The 18,408-nt window shown below is 42.8% G+C and overlaps 1 protein-coding gene across 4 annotated transcripts in view; it reads left to right on the forward strand.

The window, feature by feature from the left end:
* Nucleotides 1-3,519: 3,519 nt before the first annotated feature.
* ADGRL1 (adhesion G protein-coupled receptor L1) overlaps nucleotides 3,520-18,408 on the forward strand; it is a 150,450-nt gene continuing 135,561 nt past the window's right edge. For 3 of the 4 annotated variants that reach the window (XM_087955586.1, XM_087955578.1, XM_087955587.1), the window contains exon 1: nucleotides 3,520-4,743. The gene's annotated coding sequence lies outside the window, so the exon portion shown is untranslated. Of the gene's footprint in view, nucleotides 4,744-18,130; nucleotides 18,231-18,408 lie in introns of those variants that run through there. The other variant, XM_087955585.1, reaches the window with a different exon arrangement.

Below are 18,408 nucleotides of genomic sequence, written 5' to 3' on the forward strand. Positions count from 1 at the left end.
TGTTCTTTGAGGAATTGGAATGACCCGGAGTTCATTTTATGATGGATGCATTACTTGGAACCTGACATCATTCTTTCATGAATTGTTCTCAAAATTTCTACAGTCAAACAAACAAACAAACAAAAGAAAATCCCAGGAAGCAGAGCTGAGAAAAATCTCTGCCTGGCAAACAACTTTAGATATAACAGATAATTTCCCTGATTGTGTCCATCCAACATGTTTACCCATAACCATGGTTTATTTAAAAACTCTATTTTATTCCCACAGTATAGTGAGAAATTAACAGCTTTCTCAAATACAAAAGGTTACCAACCACCGAATAACTAACCAACCACATGGCAAGAACTGCACAACACATAATTCTAAAATGTGACTAGGAGATTTTGTTTTTTTTAAAATGCAGCTTCAGTGATAATCAGGTTTAGTATTTCTTAGTTTTATCATGAGAGTAGCAATATATAACAGCAGATACTATCCTCACATAACACATAAGAGGTTGCAACTCTCTTGTTCACAGAAGTTTTAGAAGCAGAGGACCCTTCTTATCTTGTCAATTGGGATCAACAATGCACACCAGATGGCACTAAAGGTGCCATGATCTTAAAGTCTGTGTTGCATGAATTCATATGCAGTGTCTATTTTAAATAATTCAGTATACCAGGGATATTAGAGAGTTTTATTTTCTAGCTGCTATGTTGAGAGGACAGCCTTAAATCCCATCTCCTCATATCAATAAATGTAACAGAAATTTATAAGCCACTTCTGCACATTGGCATGCTTTTATTCCCATTTTATAGATCTTAGGATAAGGCTGTCGTTTGGTGTTCTGTGCAAACTCAAGCAATGAATTCAGTAAACAGTTTTGAAGTAAACCATGGGGTTGGTTGTGCAAAAATAGCCTGTGTTATTTGGTGTATAATCATGGAAGATCCAATGTAAGATAATTCTATGGCAAGACTTATTTTATATGAGCCATTCAATAGAACAGAGATAACTTTCCAGGTGCAACTAAACTACACCTCCCAGCATCCTTCATCTTAGACACATCTGAAGAGGGCTGCTAGGAGCTGCAGCTTTGATTTGAGCTGTCTGTGAAATACAAATGAAGACTTGATTTTTCCCCCTATAATTAACTGATCTCACTGAAATTATTGCTCCACCAGCAAACATCTCTAGATTTGTTTATTTCTCCCAATTGCTTGTGATAAGCCTTCATTGTATGGTTTGAATTAACCTGATAGGCGTGTTTTGAGATGGATAGTGAATTTCTAATACTATGACCTGAAAATATGTCAATATCTTCAAAATATAGGAAACTGCCATCTATCAGATCAGACCACAGAGACAACAGGTCAGGCCATAGAGGCATCTATTGTAATTCCATCCCTTCTGTCTTACAAGATCTTTCTTGCAGAGGTCTTTCCCAACACCGGCTGCTGTTGGATCCTTTTTGCCTGGAGATGCCACAAACCTCAAGCTTCCACTTAGATGTGGTATGCCCCACATCTATTCTGCCCCAAGATCCAGGGGTTTTCCTCTATTTGTTTAGGAATCGGATCTGTTTTGGTCCAGGAATGACCTACAAAACATGCCTACATGTACATTATCCTAAACTTCCAGGTGTCACACTAGCCCACCATGTACCTGTCAAGACTGGAGGGGTTTAGTCTTTCACAGGTCAGTTTGGTCAGCATCACTGAAAACTGGATGGTTCTGCTTGCTAGCACTGACAGTTAACCACAAGATTTGTGCTTATAGGACAAACCTATCATGTTTTTCTTAGATAACACAGGTTTCTGAGTTTGAACTGTATGCAGTGTAATAAATACACAAATGGATTAAATTGTGGTTGCTTAGTTTGTATATGAAGTTGTGCAATGAAGGGTAAAAATTCCCAATGATCTAATGTACAGAATGGAGACCACACAATCTGCTTGAGCCAACTTTATATGAACAACATTGGGGAGAAACTACAATATCTCCCACCACCACCACTTAAAAGAAGGTTCAAATAACCTTTGAATAGTTGTATAACTAATGCTGACCAGTAGTGATGTCACATGCCAATCATCTTATTTTTGATCTCATGGGCTAGATTTTGGCAATTAAAGGTAACTTGTAAGCCAGCATCTCTACATGCATAAGAAAGCTGTAAAGAAGGCTTACTTGATAGTTTGGAGATCTTGGTTCAGATATTTGTTTTATTCTTTTAATGCTCCCCTTTGATCAGTGGTGTATTAAGCAGACTAAGCACGTGCTTAGGGCACCAGGCTCAAAGGGGGCACCACATAAACTTTTATGTAACCTAAACTTGGCATCATTAGTACAGTATATATACAAAGGAAGGGGGGACCAAGATTTATCAGTGCTTAGGGGACCAGTGAGCCTTAATCTGCCACTGCCTTTGATGCTGGAATTTGAAAATGATTCTAAAGCTGCATAGTCCCCATACATATCCTTATATGGGCACCATGGGCCCATAATCACCAGTCTCATCAGAGGTAAGTAGAAAGGTATAGATAAAGGTGGCTGGTGATGGCGACAGTTTAGGGAGTGCAAGTCTTGTTTTGAAAGAGTATCTTTTTTTACTCCTTCAGCAACCCTAATCTACCAAAGTTGTTACTGTGCAACACTGAAACATAAACACCCAAGATTTGGGTGTGCAATCCATTTTGGAGTTCCTTGCTGGGTACATTGAAAATGCCTAATCAAATTCTCCAGCCAGGGTGTCTATAGTCAAAGCAGTCAAGATGGCATGATGATCCAATGAAAACTCTGTCAGTGACACCCATAAAAAATGTAGTCAAGCTTTGCCCCATCGCAGACACCATATTGATTTTAAAAAACAACAACAACACCATACCCTGGAATGCCTTCTAGGTCTAGTCAGGTGTTATCTATTCCTTGTGAGCATTTACCTGAATTGACTCCTACCTGAAATTCCATTTCTCTCCCTGCTTCTTTCCATTTTTTCATAATTCTGGAAGGGACTGGAACAGTTGGGAGTCTATGGAGATTCTCAGTCATCCAAGTCATAGTTGCCCCAAAGGTGCTTTTTCAAGGGCCAACTGGACTTTCTGGTTGGGAATTAAGCAAATCTGAAAAGCAGCCATTTGGGAAGGCTACATGGAGAAAGATGTTTCCTATAAGTTCCCTCATACCTGTGCATTTTTTTTCTTCACTATATCATGATGCCTGATGTTTTATAGTGCAGTCCTTCCTCCTCTTGTTGTCGATCCTCCAGGACTTTACATAAGATCCTGCTTAATACTCATCTGCAGCTTCATCTGAAACATCCCCTTAACCCCCACCCCCCATTTTATTCAAATTCTTCAACTTAAGCTTCCTTACAGGTTTGCGGATCCATCCAAGGTATTCCTTCTTCCCGGGCTCAATTTCTCTCTTCCCCGCTCCCTTTCAAAGCTCCGTCCCCACATTTTCTTTCCTGCGCGCTGTATTGTGAACGCCTCCCAGGTGTATCCGTCACTTCTGGAATCCGCTCCGATTTTTCCCTCCCGCCTTCTTCCTAGCCCTGAATAGCACTGGCTGGCTCGCCGTTGCCTCCCGCTCCTCAGGGAGCAGAGCGAACCGTTCGGCTTCTTCGTCAAGCACCCTGGCTAGTAGTTCCGGGCTCTGTGGCTGAGGGGCTCGCGCGCCCTCGCTGCCGTCTATCGCCTCAGGCCTAGGAACCCCTCCCCGCTCCCTCTTTCTTTCCCCTTCAGTCACCTTCCCTTTTTGCATCTACTTCCCCCTCTCGCCTTGCCCGAGCGGGTCCGCCGGGAGGGGGCGTCCGCCGCAAGGAGTGGAAGGGGAAGAGTGTGTTTTTGCCTCGGGGAAGGCAGCGGGGTAGCGGGAGCGCTCGCTCCACGGGGAGACACAGGGAGGGCTGGTCGGAAGCTCGCGGTGGCGAGGCCAAAGCTGTGCCCGGCCGACTTAGAGCCCCAAGCCGCCCTCCCCTCCTCCTCCTCCTCCTCCTCCTCCGATCTCCTCGCGGCGGGGTGCTGGTGGGGAAGCGCGCGCGTGCTTGTCTGTGTGCACCGTGGCGGGGGAGCAGCAGGCAGACGGAGCCCCCACCCCGCCGCCGTCGCCCTGCGCTCGCGCGGGTGAGTGTGTGTGGTGACAGGAGGGGGGTGGATCTTGGTTTCGTTTGCCTCCGCCGGCTCCAAAATGCCCAGACTGCTTCATACGGATGGCTATATTTCAAGAGATTTCCTTTGGCAAAGCTAGGCGAGGGGCATCGCCTTGTGGAGGCGTCCGCCAGTGACATCTCGTCGGTGGAAGGAGGGCTTTGATTTGGTCCTTCTCTTCCTCCCTCCTCTCTCTCCCCCCGCACCTCTTCCTCTCATCTGCTATTTTCCGAGGGGGCGGCTGCAAACAAACAACAAATTAAAAAAAAAAAAATAGGGACGTAGTCGATTGATAAGAGACGCCCCCTTCTCTTTCTTTCTTTCTTGCCCGCCCCATTTAACTCGCCGGCCCACCAGGGGCAAAAACAATCCGAAATCCGGACGCGTCGTTCTCAGTGTGTGTGCGCTCGCCCTCCCCTTCTCTCTCTTCCCCCCCCACCCCCGCTTCTCTGAAATTGACGCCCCAAGGGGGAGCGATCGGAAGAAGATCGAGATCACGCATCCGATTGCCTCGTGTTTCCTAATATCTGCGGGGGCTCGAGCCCTGCCATTCCGGCGGCAGGGATGGATTAGAGATCTCTGAATGGAGGAACCCGAGAGGACTGGATCGCAGACGGTAAGGAGAGGGAGGCTCGCTTTCGCGGGTGTGTGTGTGTGTGTGGAGGGGGTGCGGGGGTTGCGCGCGGGGTTGACGTGTTGGTGGAAATTGAACGGTACTCTCTCCCCGCTCCCCTTCCCGTTCACCACTGACTCTATTGGCTTCGGACACCTGGAGAAATCGGATAGATGGCGAGTCTATTTGCAAGAGGGCGCTGGTAGTGTTTGGCAAGATGATGGTGGTGATGGTGGTGGTGGTGATTGTTATGGGGGACAAAATGGGATGTTATCATCGCCCTCGTTACCTGAGCTTTCTTTTTGCCCCCCCCGTTTGGATACTGCTGGACCTGGTTTGATAAGCGTCTCTCGTGAGCTTTGCGCCGTGAGCCTTGAACGGGGGAGGGGGTGTTGCTGAACTACGAGGCTGGGAGGAAGGGACCATTTCCTCCCTCCTTCCTTCCTTCTATCTCACCACCCCCCTTCATTTTCTCTGGAGATTTGCGATCGAGTCACGGGGGGGTGGTGGTTTGCAAGTGAGGGTCCCTTTCGCCTACGGGTGAGGCGGCCGCCTTTCCTCCGTTCGGTTTCTGTGATGCCCAAGACAAAGCCCTCTGCAAAAAAAAAAAATTATCCTGCTCCTCGTCGCCGGTACTGCGGTATTTCCTCCCCCTCGATTTTGTATATACGTTGGGGGCGGGGGGGGTTGGAGAGGAAAGGAAATTGCCGTCAAAATACCGTAATGCACAAAGAGGAGGGTAAGGCAGTTTCTGGCGATCATTTCCCCCCCTTCTAGTCTTATTCTTCTTTTTCCCCGCAGCCCGTCTCCGGGCTCATTTTGCTGCAGGGGGGAGAGGGGGAGGGACCCGGAACCTGCTTTAGCATCGCGGCAACGGTCCGTTTCTTGTAATTATCCCCCGCCCCAAATTTCTCTGATACGTGTCTATGTGCAACAACCAGGTTTTGAAGGAAGAGGAGGGGGTGGCGAGCATATACGCGCGCGCGAACCTCTCCCTCCCCTCCTCCCCACAAGTATAGCTTCAAGATGAGGAGGCTGAAGGATGCAGGCAGAATGGTTAATTGGGAATGTGGGGGGGAGGGGAGGTGGGGGGAAGGGGAGGGGAGGGGGGCATGGGTTTGTTGTGATGGTTCTGGAGCTATGCCATCCACTCCCCTCAGTGCCTACCCCACCCTCAATACATTTCTCTAGGGGTAAGTGGATGTGCCCCTGACTTCACCTCAGGCCAGGCCTTCCCTAAGCAGCTCCCTTATGGCCGCCCAAGGGTCCCTGAGCTGAAAATATGGCTGTGAATCTAATTCCCCAGCAAGTGGGGCCTGATCTTGATTTGTCCACAGGAAGGTTTTCAGTGAATGGTGGATGCGAATGCCACACGCCTGCACGCAATCACACACACACACACACACATTTTGGTACCTTGTATAATATCTCCTGATTGTCTCTGCCCCATAAGAAAGAAAGGCTGGCAAAGAATTAAGGGGCAGTGGGCTGTCTGGAAGAAACTTAGATTAAAATTATTGCATCTGCTCAAGTCTATTCTCCCCCTCCCCCCCCCCCCTCAATTAGCTGACATCCATGATTATTAGACTTCCACTGATTTTAAGATGGGAGTGGAGATGGGATCAAATTATCTCTGCCCCCCCTTCCCCCATCATTATTCCCAAAATTAGGTTGACAGAGATGGTAGATTGATTGCTGCAACACATAGTGATTTAAAATTCTTCGCAGGGCTGAGAAGATAGAAGGAAGAGAGGAGATTCAGTTTTACGGTGCCTTGAGTTCTTCCCTAATTTGGTGAATATAGAGGCTGTGGAGTTGTAATTATTAATGTTTTTAAATGTTGGAAAATAAAATGACGGGAAAAGGGGCTGTGTGTGTTTCTATGTTTAGGAGGGATTGGCTAGAATGGTTGGTAAAAGGTAAGGGTGAATACAAATGTCAATAAACCAAAAGAAATGTAGATAAAGGGGAAACAGAAGCTCGGAAAAAGAAATGGTTAGAAATCATACTGTCTTTCCCCCCCTGCCTCTCCAAATTTATTATACATAAATCTCTCCCCCACTCCCCAGTTTCCTGTGGTAGCTTTTCTGCTTTCAGTGGCAATTGAATAGTCTCCCTCCCTCCCCCCTTGTGAACCATAAATGTCTTTTCTCAGCATTGGCTTGCTTGGCAAAGGTGAGGAAACTGGAAGAAGTCAAACAATAGTTCTTGGGGGAATGTCAGCAGCCCACAAGGGTTATTAAAAGGGAAAGTTGGCACCAGGTAGCAGAAACTGGCCTTGCTTTTTCTGAAATCTCCAAGTTGGGGAGATAAGATAAAAGAGATAAGAAGAACATCTTTGGTTAAATATCTTCAATTCTGCCCTGAATCCTCTCTAGCTCCCTTCTCCCCTCTGCTTGTCCAGTCTAACAGTGATGTCCATACTTGCTTTCTATTGCTTGGAAGACTCTTGGAAGATAATATAGAACATCACTGCCACCTTTTTGGCACATCAGGTTGTATCCAGTACCCACCCACATAGGCTTGAGAGAGTGTTGTCTTGGAAAAGTGGGGCACCAGTCCATTGCTGTTGGAGCATTTTTGCAAGGTAGCGGGAGGAGAAGGCAGAGCAAAGCCAGTGTGGCTGTAACAGCTTCAGAGAATCTCTGCAGCAGCAAAACTAAAGGCAGGATACTCTAAACAAAGAGAATTTAAACCTATTCCTTTTTTCTACAACAAGAATAACAATGGTTTATGGTCTCAGTACTGAGACAGGGATATCATCTGTTTAATAGGATCACAAAGATTTTGGGGAACAAACCTTCCTGGATCCATTACTATTGAATCTACTGCAACTGAATACTGTTGCCTTTGGATCCACTGTTCAGTTTAATAACTGGGTGCCCAGGAAGTTCTTCCTGGAAGTTCTTTTCTGAAAATTGGATGTGTTTCCAAACAATTATGGTTGTTCAGAATTAACGTTACACTGGTCAAACATTAATTATAACCACGAATTCCATGCAACAGATGCACTTGTTTGGAGGAAGAGGGTATAGCAGCCAGTATTCCTGAAGTGAGATGCAATACATGGAGAACTGGCTGATATATCCTCGTCCTCCAAACAAGTGCATCTGCTTACTTTTGGGGTGCACACCTCCAGATTTGTTACACCTATGAAACGTTTACTACATAAGTGATTCTTAGGAGTTTTGAAAGCAATTCTTGGGAGTTTTGTGCAAACGGATCAACCCCTGCTTGGTTTCATTTTCCATGAATCAATAAAGATGGATTTTTCTGGTGGATGTAAATTGGCATTATTCTCTTTGAACGCAGGGGCGCTGTGCTGCTTAACACCAGCTGGAGGTATGAAGCCTTTTGCCAAACACATTTATGCTGTGGCTCTTGTGGTACATGCACATTATGTGGCAGATTCTTCACTTATATGAGCCTATGACGTATGCCTGGAGCTAGGATTTCCCCCCCACCCTTTGTAAGAACCCTGCCTTCTGAAATTGACCAGCCGCCAAAAAAAAAAAAAAATGCCTCTGAGCAGAGAGCTTTTCAATCAGATCTAAATCAACATCTCTCAGCACAGAGGCAACCTTGCCTTAGACATCTCAGCAGCTCCTAAGCTCAAGGGGTTATCTTGGATGTCCATTTCTACCAAGAACCACTAATGACTGGAAAAATTATTTCTTATGCTTGATCATGTGGGATCCAGATTTCAACAGAATCCAGCCGTTTGCAAGCCATTGAGTGCTTTGTTGGAGTTAAAAAGTCTTGATTTTCCAAAGAAAAATGAGAAGGCAGTTGGGTACCTAACTAAGGACTTGTGTTGCAAGCTAACCACTAGGTTTGACTGGGGGAACATTTTAAAATGTATTTTCTCTGTCTCTTTCTCCCTATGTGTGTGTGTGTGTGTGTGTGTGTGTGTGTGTGAGAGAGAGAGAGAGAGAGAGAGAGAGAGAGAGTACCCTCTTCTTATTTTATATATACAGAATTTCTTTAAAAATGCTGTATTTAAGAAGTCAAGAAATGGGTAGATATCTCAAGATGTCTTACCTGTTCCTTGTTTGAGAGAGGGGATATATCCCTAGAGGCTCCCTGTGTAGTGCTGAATATATTAGTGTTCTGTCATCTGTGCTCTGAGCATCCATCTATGCCTGTATGGTAAATGCAACCCTATTCTCTTATACATAATTATGCCTGTGTATTCTCACATGTACACATACTTTCTCTTTTGTTATATTATCTTCTTTGATGGGATGCCCAGTCTTAGCAGCTCTGTAGGGATTTTAAACAATATGTTGAAGATGATTAAGGGAGGGCAGTCAGCTGGACGCTGTTTGAGGTGAAACAGATTCTTTTCCATTGTTTTTATTCAAGCGTTGTGTTAACGAACAAACCCGCCCGTGCCTGTCTCCCATACCAAGAGTCCTTCAATGGAGCTAGTGGCATTATTAGAGAACTGCTGGAGACCCCAGTTTGGTCTTGTGGTTAAGGCGCCAGGTTAGAAAGCGGGAGACTTTGAGTTCTGGTCTCATGAAAGCCAGCTGGGTGGCCTTGGGCCAGTCTCTCTTTCTCTCAGTCCAACTCAACTCACAGAGTTATTGTGGTGGTGAAAATAGGAGGAGGATGGTGTATTGGATATGTTTGCCACCTGGAGTTATTTGTAAAAATGAATAAAGGTGGTATACAAACAAATAAATTAACCTGGAAGAACCAACATTCAAATCTTCCAAAACCATCTTTAAAATAGCCAGAATCCATTGTTTTGATTTCCAGCAATACCCGTAGAGGTACTGCAGTGAAGGCAGTATGGGAGATGGTGGTTAAACTTACAATTTAGACTATCACTATCTCTTCATAGCTGATGATACCTATGAGTTACTTATTACTGTGCCAGGGAAACTGGGCTAGCTGTTTCTGGTAGGAGAGAGGGTCTATCTGAGGGTTTCTTTTGTCCAGGACCTTCTCAAACCTCATGCTGTTTTTCTTTTCCAGCATTTCGTCATGTTTCCTAGTGAGCATATGCTGAAAAGCTATCACCTTTCATTATGAATGCTTAGGCAGTGTCAAATTTCTATGGAGGGTTTTTACTTTTCATAGAAAGGGTATAATTCTTCCCTGATTGATATTCAGGCCCTCTTAAGGGACTACTAAATTACCTAGAAAGTTGATGAGAACCAAGGCTGTCTAAATTTCAGGCATACTCTGAGCTGGTGTGATAAATCATCCAACCATAGAATTTTGGCATCTTGACATGCCCTTTTGACCATTATGTTATTTGTAGTAATAGTTCTAAGTACTATAAAGCATTATAGGCATAACTCGGAGATATTCCAGATCACTGCAATAAACTGAATATCACAATAAAGCAACTCACACAAATCTTTGGGTTTCCCAATGCATATAAAAGTTACGTTTATAGTATACTGTAGTCTATTAAAGTGTGCAATAGCATTATGTCTAAAAAAAAAAACCCAATGTCCATACCTTAATTAAAAATATTTTATTGTTAAAATTACTAATTATCACCTGAGTCTTTAGCATACCATTATCTTTTTGGTGGTGGTCTTGTTAAAAAAATACAATATCTGTGCAGTGTAATAAAACAAAGTGAAATAAAACAAGGTATGCCTTTACAATGAATTTCTGTTTTTCATTGAAAAGACCCTTCTGTTTGTTCTCATTTCACATCTTAAATAGGTGTATGAGCTAACTTGTCCATCTTTGTGGCTGATCCATTAAAATTCAGATTTTGTCCTGAAAGCCTACATCTCTTCTATGCTTGCTGCCTTTAATCTTCTCTAACCTTCTGCTTCTTCAAACCTTGGTAGCGCCCTCTTAAAATCTTGCAGATTGGGAAAGTAGAAACACTTGTCCATTGTATTGCCTTTGATAGCATCAGAACGTTTTTTAGCAAGCACTTCTAGTATAATATCCTCCCATCCATGATATCTACTACCACTAACCTATCAGCTGGTTGGTGCTGATAGGAGTTATAATCCAAGGTCCTCAGCCCTTCTATGGTTCATCTGAATCCCCACTGGATATTTTACAACTGATCAATGATTTTTTTAATTTAATGTTTGCAACTTGCCATATTGGTACTTCAAATGCAAGAGCCACAATGGTGCAGTGGTTAGAGTGCAGTACTGCAAGCTACTTCTGCTGACTGCCAGCTACCTGCAATTTGGCAGTTCAATTCTCACCGGTTGACTCAGCCTTCCATTCTTCTGAATGGTAAAAATGAGGACCCAAATTGTTGGGGGCAATATGCTGATTCTGTAAAAGTGCTGTAAAGCACTGTAATGTGGTATATAAGTCTACCTGCTATTGCTAATGCTATCTTGAGTACAAGTTTATTCAGCTTAATAAGGATTTGATATGACTTTCAGTCCTGTGTAAGAACTTTAACTTTTGCAACATCAGTGCAGACTTAGATAGAATAGAATCACAATATCCTCTTTTTGGTCTGTGTATATAAAAACACTCTTGATTAGCAAACCATATTGTTGTAAGTCATACACTTGGAACTGCTAACACATTTACATTGTCTAGTTAACTATGCTGATTCCACACACTCTTTGCATCTCTTCAAGCAAACCAGAAAGTCAAAATATTATTTTTTAACAGAAGAGGATGGTTGTTATTCCAAGAAGAAGAAAAGAAACATCTGAGTATTCATTTGCATGTGTTGACTACTTGCATGCAAAATTAAAATGGCCTCTTGTCTGGTGTTTAGAAGCACACCTGGTTCAGCACAGTTGCAATTGAAGATGTGCAGACTCTAATGATAATTGATTGGTAGAATATTGGTGAAAACTGAATAGAAAACAAGTGTTGAATAACTGAGAGTCAAGATCTGGATTCAGGATCTGAGGGAAACGTTATTTAAGGGGAAGAGCATTGTAAAAGATTCCCCAAGAGCAAAACTGAATCTGTATTTATTTACGTTACTGGAACCCCAACGAATCCTGAAGAACATGTATTTAAAAAGTGTTCAAAAGGATAGACATGCACTGACAATTAAGAGCAGGATGCTTTCAAGTCCATGACAAAAATCCACTTCTGGCTTTCTCCCAGGCTTTCTATCTCAGAAGCCTAATTTAAGATATGTGTAAAGAAAACCTCTTTGCTGTTAATGTATGACAATTGGAAATCAGAAACTCTTGCAAATTGCTTAGAGCTAGGAGTAGATTTACAATCCGTTTATGTCTGTCCCTGTCCCAGGAACTGGGGGGGGGGGGAATGAAGCATTCAGCTTGAAAGAAAAGGGATTATGGAATAATGGAAGGTGTACTCTACTCCAAAGATACAACCAAAGGTAATTCTTTTGACTATTTGGTAAGTGTAAGTAGTAGATGGTCCCAGAATTCATGGTCTGACTTAGGTTATTTCTAACGCATTGGATGTCATGGTTAAAATATGCTTATTGTAATAAATGCCAAGCCATATTCTTTGACTTCCCAGGAGAATGGGTTAGGTCCTTGTTTACTGATGGACAAAATAAAAGGGTCCATTATGAGTGAGGCTAATTAACAATGATATCTCCACACTTGTGAATGTAGATCATGAACCATATTCACTTAGGCACCTTGCTTGATATGCATAGACTCATACAGCTTTCTCAATCATTATTATTCCCATTAACCCTCAAGGCTTTGTGTTTCCATTAGTTTTGGACCCTGATTTTTAAAAGTGAAAGCTCCTAGAGCTCTGTTACTGTTCCACATTTTGATTCTTGCACTTGTTCATATCTGAAGACCCCAACTTTAATTCTCACCCTATAGAAGATCTTATGGTTCTCCACAGTGACACTGTACTATGAGATTGCCTCTTCTTATCCTATTAGCTAATGCTTCCGTTTCAGTAGTAGAAAAAAGTGCTCTATGTAGAGGAAACTCACTGAGGTAGGGGAGGTCCTCATGCTGCACACTCTAGCAAACTGGCAAAAGTATGTCTCGGCATCAGTTGATCAAGTTGGCTGCCAAAGCATAGTATGGAGGGCAGTTTGAGATTGCTCCTATCTTTTACACAGTGGCAATGCTGGCTAATGGAGAAGTCATGGCGGTAATTCTAGATCTTGTTGGAACTTGAGTTCGGGGTGATAATCAGAATAAAAAGATAGTTTTATTCCCTCACTATTGAGTTAAACCACTACCCACTCACCTTTGAGTCAATGTACACCCCAAGAAATGCTGCCCATAAAATTTATCATTCCCATTGCCAATCCCTGTCCTGCCTATTGCATTGGTTTTGAGTTACTACCAAATAATGTCCTCATAGGGGAATGTGGTACTCATTATGGGCAAGTGTCCGGCTTTGCTGCTATCCTTTTTCAACCCATCACCAGCTAGTAAGGAAAACCATCAAGTAGCATTGCAATAGCAACCGAGTGGCGTTTCTCAACTTAAATGAATATGAAGCACATTTATTAAGCAAAGATGCCAGGACAGAAATAGCCCCACATTAGGGATCTGTAACTATTGAGGTGGTCCTGGAGTTCAGGAAATGGAAAGCCAACCAGCTGCTAGAGAACCACTCTCTTACTTCATTGGGAGTGAGGCCGGGAGAGGGAAAGAAATGTCTGAAGGTGTCAAATACAGGAGACCTGGCAAATCAGCCACAAAAATTTTTCTGAACAGTGTAATGAAGAAAAATGGGGCTGCTGCATCTGAAGGTGAAATGTATATCAGTTAAAGCAGATTAGACAAACAATTGCCTCTCTTCTTCTTCCCCTGACTAAATAGCAGAGTTGTCCTCTTCTCTTCTTTATCATGTCAGATACCTGGAGATACCTTGGTGTTAAAAAAAAAGGCAGAAGTAGTGAGATGAGGGACACCTTGATGCTGTTGCTGGGAGATGTTAGAACAAGGGGGGAAATACTAATTTTAGATCAATGGAGCCAGGGGCAATGAAAAGTTGTCTCAGTTAAAGGCTAGGAATGAGATAAGGGCAATGCTGGGAGAAAATTGGTGTTATCAGGACATGATTGCATCTTGATTAAGTGCAAATGGGGAGAGAGCCTATTATAAGAGGACTGTTTCCCATCTGAAACTAAATTATAAAGCAGAGGAATTTGTTCATTGACTCTTTTATAGGTACAGGCAGTTTTATTTTTCTGAAATTGCTAAATGTCCACTACAATGTAAGATTTTAATCCACTTTTAGAGTCTGGGTATTTTTTTTAAAAAAATAGTCTCTTCTGCTGATCACATTAAGTGTAGCTGGTTGCGTTTGTTTCTCCAAAATAAAACTGAGCAGTGTTCATGAGCAACTTCTTTTAATACTAAAAAGAGGTACTTGCCAGAGCTCTTCATGCATAAATATTGAAAATAAAAATGTAAAAGACAGAAGATGGTAGGAAAATAAACCTATGTCCTAATTTTTGCCTCCCACTCTTACCCATATCCATATCTTATTTATTTTGTATTTGTTTTATGTGGGTGGAGTGGTGGGTAGATATATAAACTGTTCCTTTGTAGAAAGTTTTGTGCTTCTGATCCAATATGAATTCTACTTAGAGTTATTCATTCCTTTAGGGGAGATTCTGGTTTATTGCAACAACCTTTCTTAGAGAAGTCATATAATTCAAAATGTTCTTTTTTTGCTTCAAGACAAAAATGATCTTGATATATGTGCAAAGTTGGCACTGTGGACGTGAATTGTCTCCATACACAATAAAATTTTTCTTATGAAAATTGCTCAATGTATTTTAATATATAAATAATATAAATGTAGACAAAACATCTGTGCCCTCTGACCCACTGTTAGGGAGCTGTGTGGGGAGAAAATGTTGCCAATTTCGTGTTTACCTCGTCACCGGGCTGACCATAGCAGATCTGAAGGAGGCGGTGTGAGACAGAGAGGCACGGAGAGTCCTGATCCATAGAGTGGCCAAGGGTTAGACAGAACTGAATGGATGATGATGACACATACATTGTTCTAAATATATAAATCAAGACCAAGATGGATGTTAGATGTATTGACAGTTATGTGCTCAACATGACTGTTATTTCTGCAGAAACACTAAATGGCTATTTTCCATTCTCATTAAACAACACACAACTTTTCCACCCCTTTTTCTACCTTCCTCCCAATCCACACTCTCTCTCTCTTAGCACTTTCCCATAGTTCCCACTCAGTTTTCTGATAAGGCAGCAGTTAATTGATAAATGGACAGTGATGTGACTGTGTGATAAATCATGACAACCAAGTTGGGGAGAAGCATTCTAGGTTAATCTGGACAAGGACCTGGAGTGTTTGGGAAAATTTCAAACCAAGCTTTCGTCCAAAGCCACACATTCCTGCAGGAGGAAAGAGGAGAGGTCCTTCTTTGCTGACATTCTTGCTTAGAAATGTCGATGATGGAAAAAATGATATAGGGCTCAAAAACCAACCCTGTACATCTTTGACAAATAGCAATTCAGTTAAATAGTTCTTCAGAGTTAATCCAGGAACTGGCAAGCTGGTGATCCCAAGCTGTTTCAGATTTCAACTCTCATTACCTTCAGCTAGAATGATAATCAGTAAAAGGTTGTGGGAAGAGTAGTTTAAAATATCTTCCTCTTAGTTCTTTTTCAGTGAAAGCTTTGGGAGGGGATGGGCCCATTACATTCAAAGTTGCTTTTCCATAAATCATTCTTGCTTCTTCTGATATTTAGTACCATAGGGGATCTTGAACAGGATCCTTGACATGAAGTTCCATTGCTCTACAGTCAATGGGATAGAGCCTCTTACATTTGTTTCAATCCGCTCTTACATGTGATACTATGAGGGTCATTGACTGAAAACTGTAAATCCAAACTGTAAACATTGACTAAGTGTTCCCAGGAATGGTCCCTGCAGGAGCTATGGAGATTAATGAGCATTAATTATCTCCTGGCTGCCTGTCACCAGGGGATCTCAATACACCTTGCAGAGGGGCTGAATAGGCTCAGAGAGACAGAGAAGGGGAACTTTATTCAAGCTTTGTTTTAATAACCCCTTCTATCTCCTACTTCTAACCTTATCTCAAAAGAGCCTTGGCTTTTGCGGAAACCCGTCTATCTTCTTTATGGCAGTAGCTCTAGTTTACCATAAATGTTTGTACTTTTTAATTAGAGTTGCTTTGTAATGTCACTTTCCATATTGAATTGTTCATAGGACACTATTTGGATTATACCCTGTGATAAATACGGTATATTTAAGCACAGTATGCCATCCATATCTTCCAGATCAACTGGTTTGTCCTAATATAGCTGCATGGAAAGAAATGTGAATGATACATTTTAGTGCAAGCTATCTGAAACAAAAAGTGTAAAATGCTGCAGAGCAATCTGTTTTGGCAATCAATATCAATTATTGGTATGACAGGAAGAGAAGGGGAAATGGAACCCCATATTTTGATGCAGAAGGGCACAGTTTTGATCCAAGGCATCTCTAGTTCAAAGATGAAGTAGCAGGTAATGAGAAAAGGTTGGGTCTAAGATCTTGGAAATCCATGGACTGAATTCACAGATAATCATACTACACATTGGGTCGTCTGAGTATTTGCTCTCACTTTTCTTAGATTTATTTATTTTAAAATCCCTTAATTTAATAAAAAAAATGTGAAGGTAACATTAACTGAAGCAATGGCTTTCTGCGTAAGACTAAGAGCTAGTCTTAATTTTATCAGTCCTATTGGTAATTTGTTCATCTTTAATTTTTTTTCATAAAAAAGCTCTCTCTCTCTCTCTATATATATATATGCAAGTCTTGGTGTGTTCGGGTCTTTTCCCGTGTAAGATTGAGAGTATCTTGGCGATGTTTCGACGAGGTCCCACTCGCCATCTTCAGGCTGGTACTTTCAGCTGGTGCTCGCACAAGCACGAAGCTGAAAGCACCAGCCTGAAGATGGCGAGTGGGACCTCGTCGAAACATCGCCAAGATACTCTCAATCTTACACGGGAAAAGACCCAAACACACCAAGAGCTGTATACCTGTACCCGTGAAAATCTATGAAAACAAATATATATATATATATATATATATATATATATATATATATATATATATATATATATATATATATATATATATATATATATATATATGTGTGTGTGTGTGTGTGTGTGTGTGTGTGTGTGTGTCTGTCTGTCTGTCTGTCTGTCTGTTTGTCTATCTGCAGGATAGCACTGAGTGTACTAAATATGTAGTCACATCTCATTGAAAGACATATGTGCATACCATTTGCTGAAAGGAAACTCCCACACAAAGGGCCCCTACCCTTCACTTGCTACCCTATGGATGAATTGTGTGATTACAAAAACAGCTGATAGAGTAGCAGCGGAATTGGAGATGGCTAGTAGTCATGATCACTCAGACTTCAAAAGATTAAGAGCTTAATTGCATGGCAGGATGTGACATTATGTCTTGCTGCTGGGTGACGGAATAATAATCCCATTCCCACCCCGCCCCCAAGATACTTTCTTGCTTTTAGCAAGCACTGGTGGCCACCTCTTCTTTCACAAAGGGAATGCAGGGGTTGAGCAAGCATACAAATGAAAAAGCCCTAGAAAGCCAGGGGGGAGGGGGGAGGGGGGGTGTTGATGGTAGTGCAAGAGGTAGAGCTTCTACATCCCCTTGGCTTTGCCTGGTGTCCAAACAGCAGGAAGAAGGTGGGGATACAGCAATATATGCATGACTGCATGCATACACAGAACAAAACCAGCTTGTTACAAGCCTACCACCAGCAGTCTCCCCTTCCTCCTCAATGTAGTGCCATGGTGTGCTGACTCCTTTCATTTGGGAGCAAGCCATCACTTGAGGAGTTTGTTATTCAGTTCTTTTCTAGTCCATAATATGGGTACCATAAATAGGGTATGAGCATAATAGCATGTTCCCACCTGTGTTTCCCAGCAAAGTGGTACTGAGGAATATGTATGTGACTTCATGTCAGTCTTAACTCCTGTTAAAGTGACTGGACAAGTCACTGCAGCTTTCGGGACGAGATTTTGGAAATGGTTTGTCCTTACCTTCTTAGGGCTGAGCAAGGGTGAGACTTGTGGACTTCAACTCCCAGAATTCCTCCTCCAGTCATGTTAGCTCAGGAATTCTGGGAGTTGAAGTCCACAAGTCTTAAAGCTGTTAAGTTTGAAGGCCCTTGTGCTAAGGTAAGACTAGATTCCACAAACTCTTGGATTTCTAGCTTGGTACCTGAAACCACGACACCAAACTATTTATCATTGAGGAATATACTGTCTCGAGTACTGGAGATAATACTCTAGGACCAGAGGTGGTAGTCAGCCAGTTCACACCTACTCGGGAGAACCAGTAGTGATAATTTGGCGTGAGTCACCGAACAGGTAGTGACTTCTGGCTGGCCACACGCCCCCGAACCGGTTCCCAGTTGCAGCCTGCCCTACGCTCACCCTGCCCAGTCACTCCTCACTCCACACTGGGTCCTTGTGGCTTAACCTGCTTTCCCACATGGTGCCTGGCCCTATGTCCCAAGTGAGCAGCTCTGATCTTCCTGATGAAAGGTAAGCCTGCGAGTCGCGCTAGCCCCCCTCCCAGCATCCCCGGAGCTTGCCTTCCCCTTCCCTACCATCCCCTGAGCTTGCCAAGCCCCCCATTCCCAGGCTTGCTTGGCTTGCTTGGTTGCTGGTGCGGCCTAGCTAGCATGCGTGTATGTATGTGTGTGCATGAGAGAGAGAGAGA

Source organism: Notechis scutatus, chromosome 2, assembly GCF_049901735.1.
Source record: "Notechis scutatus isolate UNSWTSFEM ecotype Mainland chromosome 2, rNotScu1.2, whole genome shotgun sequence".
NCBI classification, from domain to species: Eukaryota; Metazoa; Chordata; class Lepidosauria; order Squamata; family Elapidae; genus Notechis; species Notechis scutatus.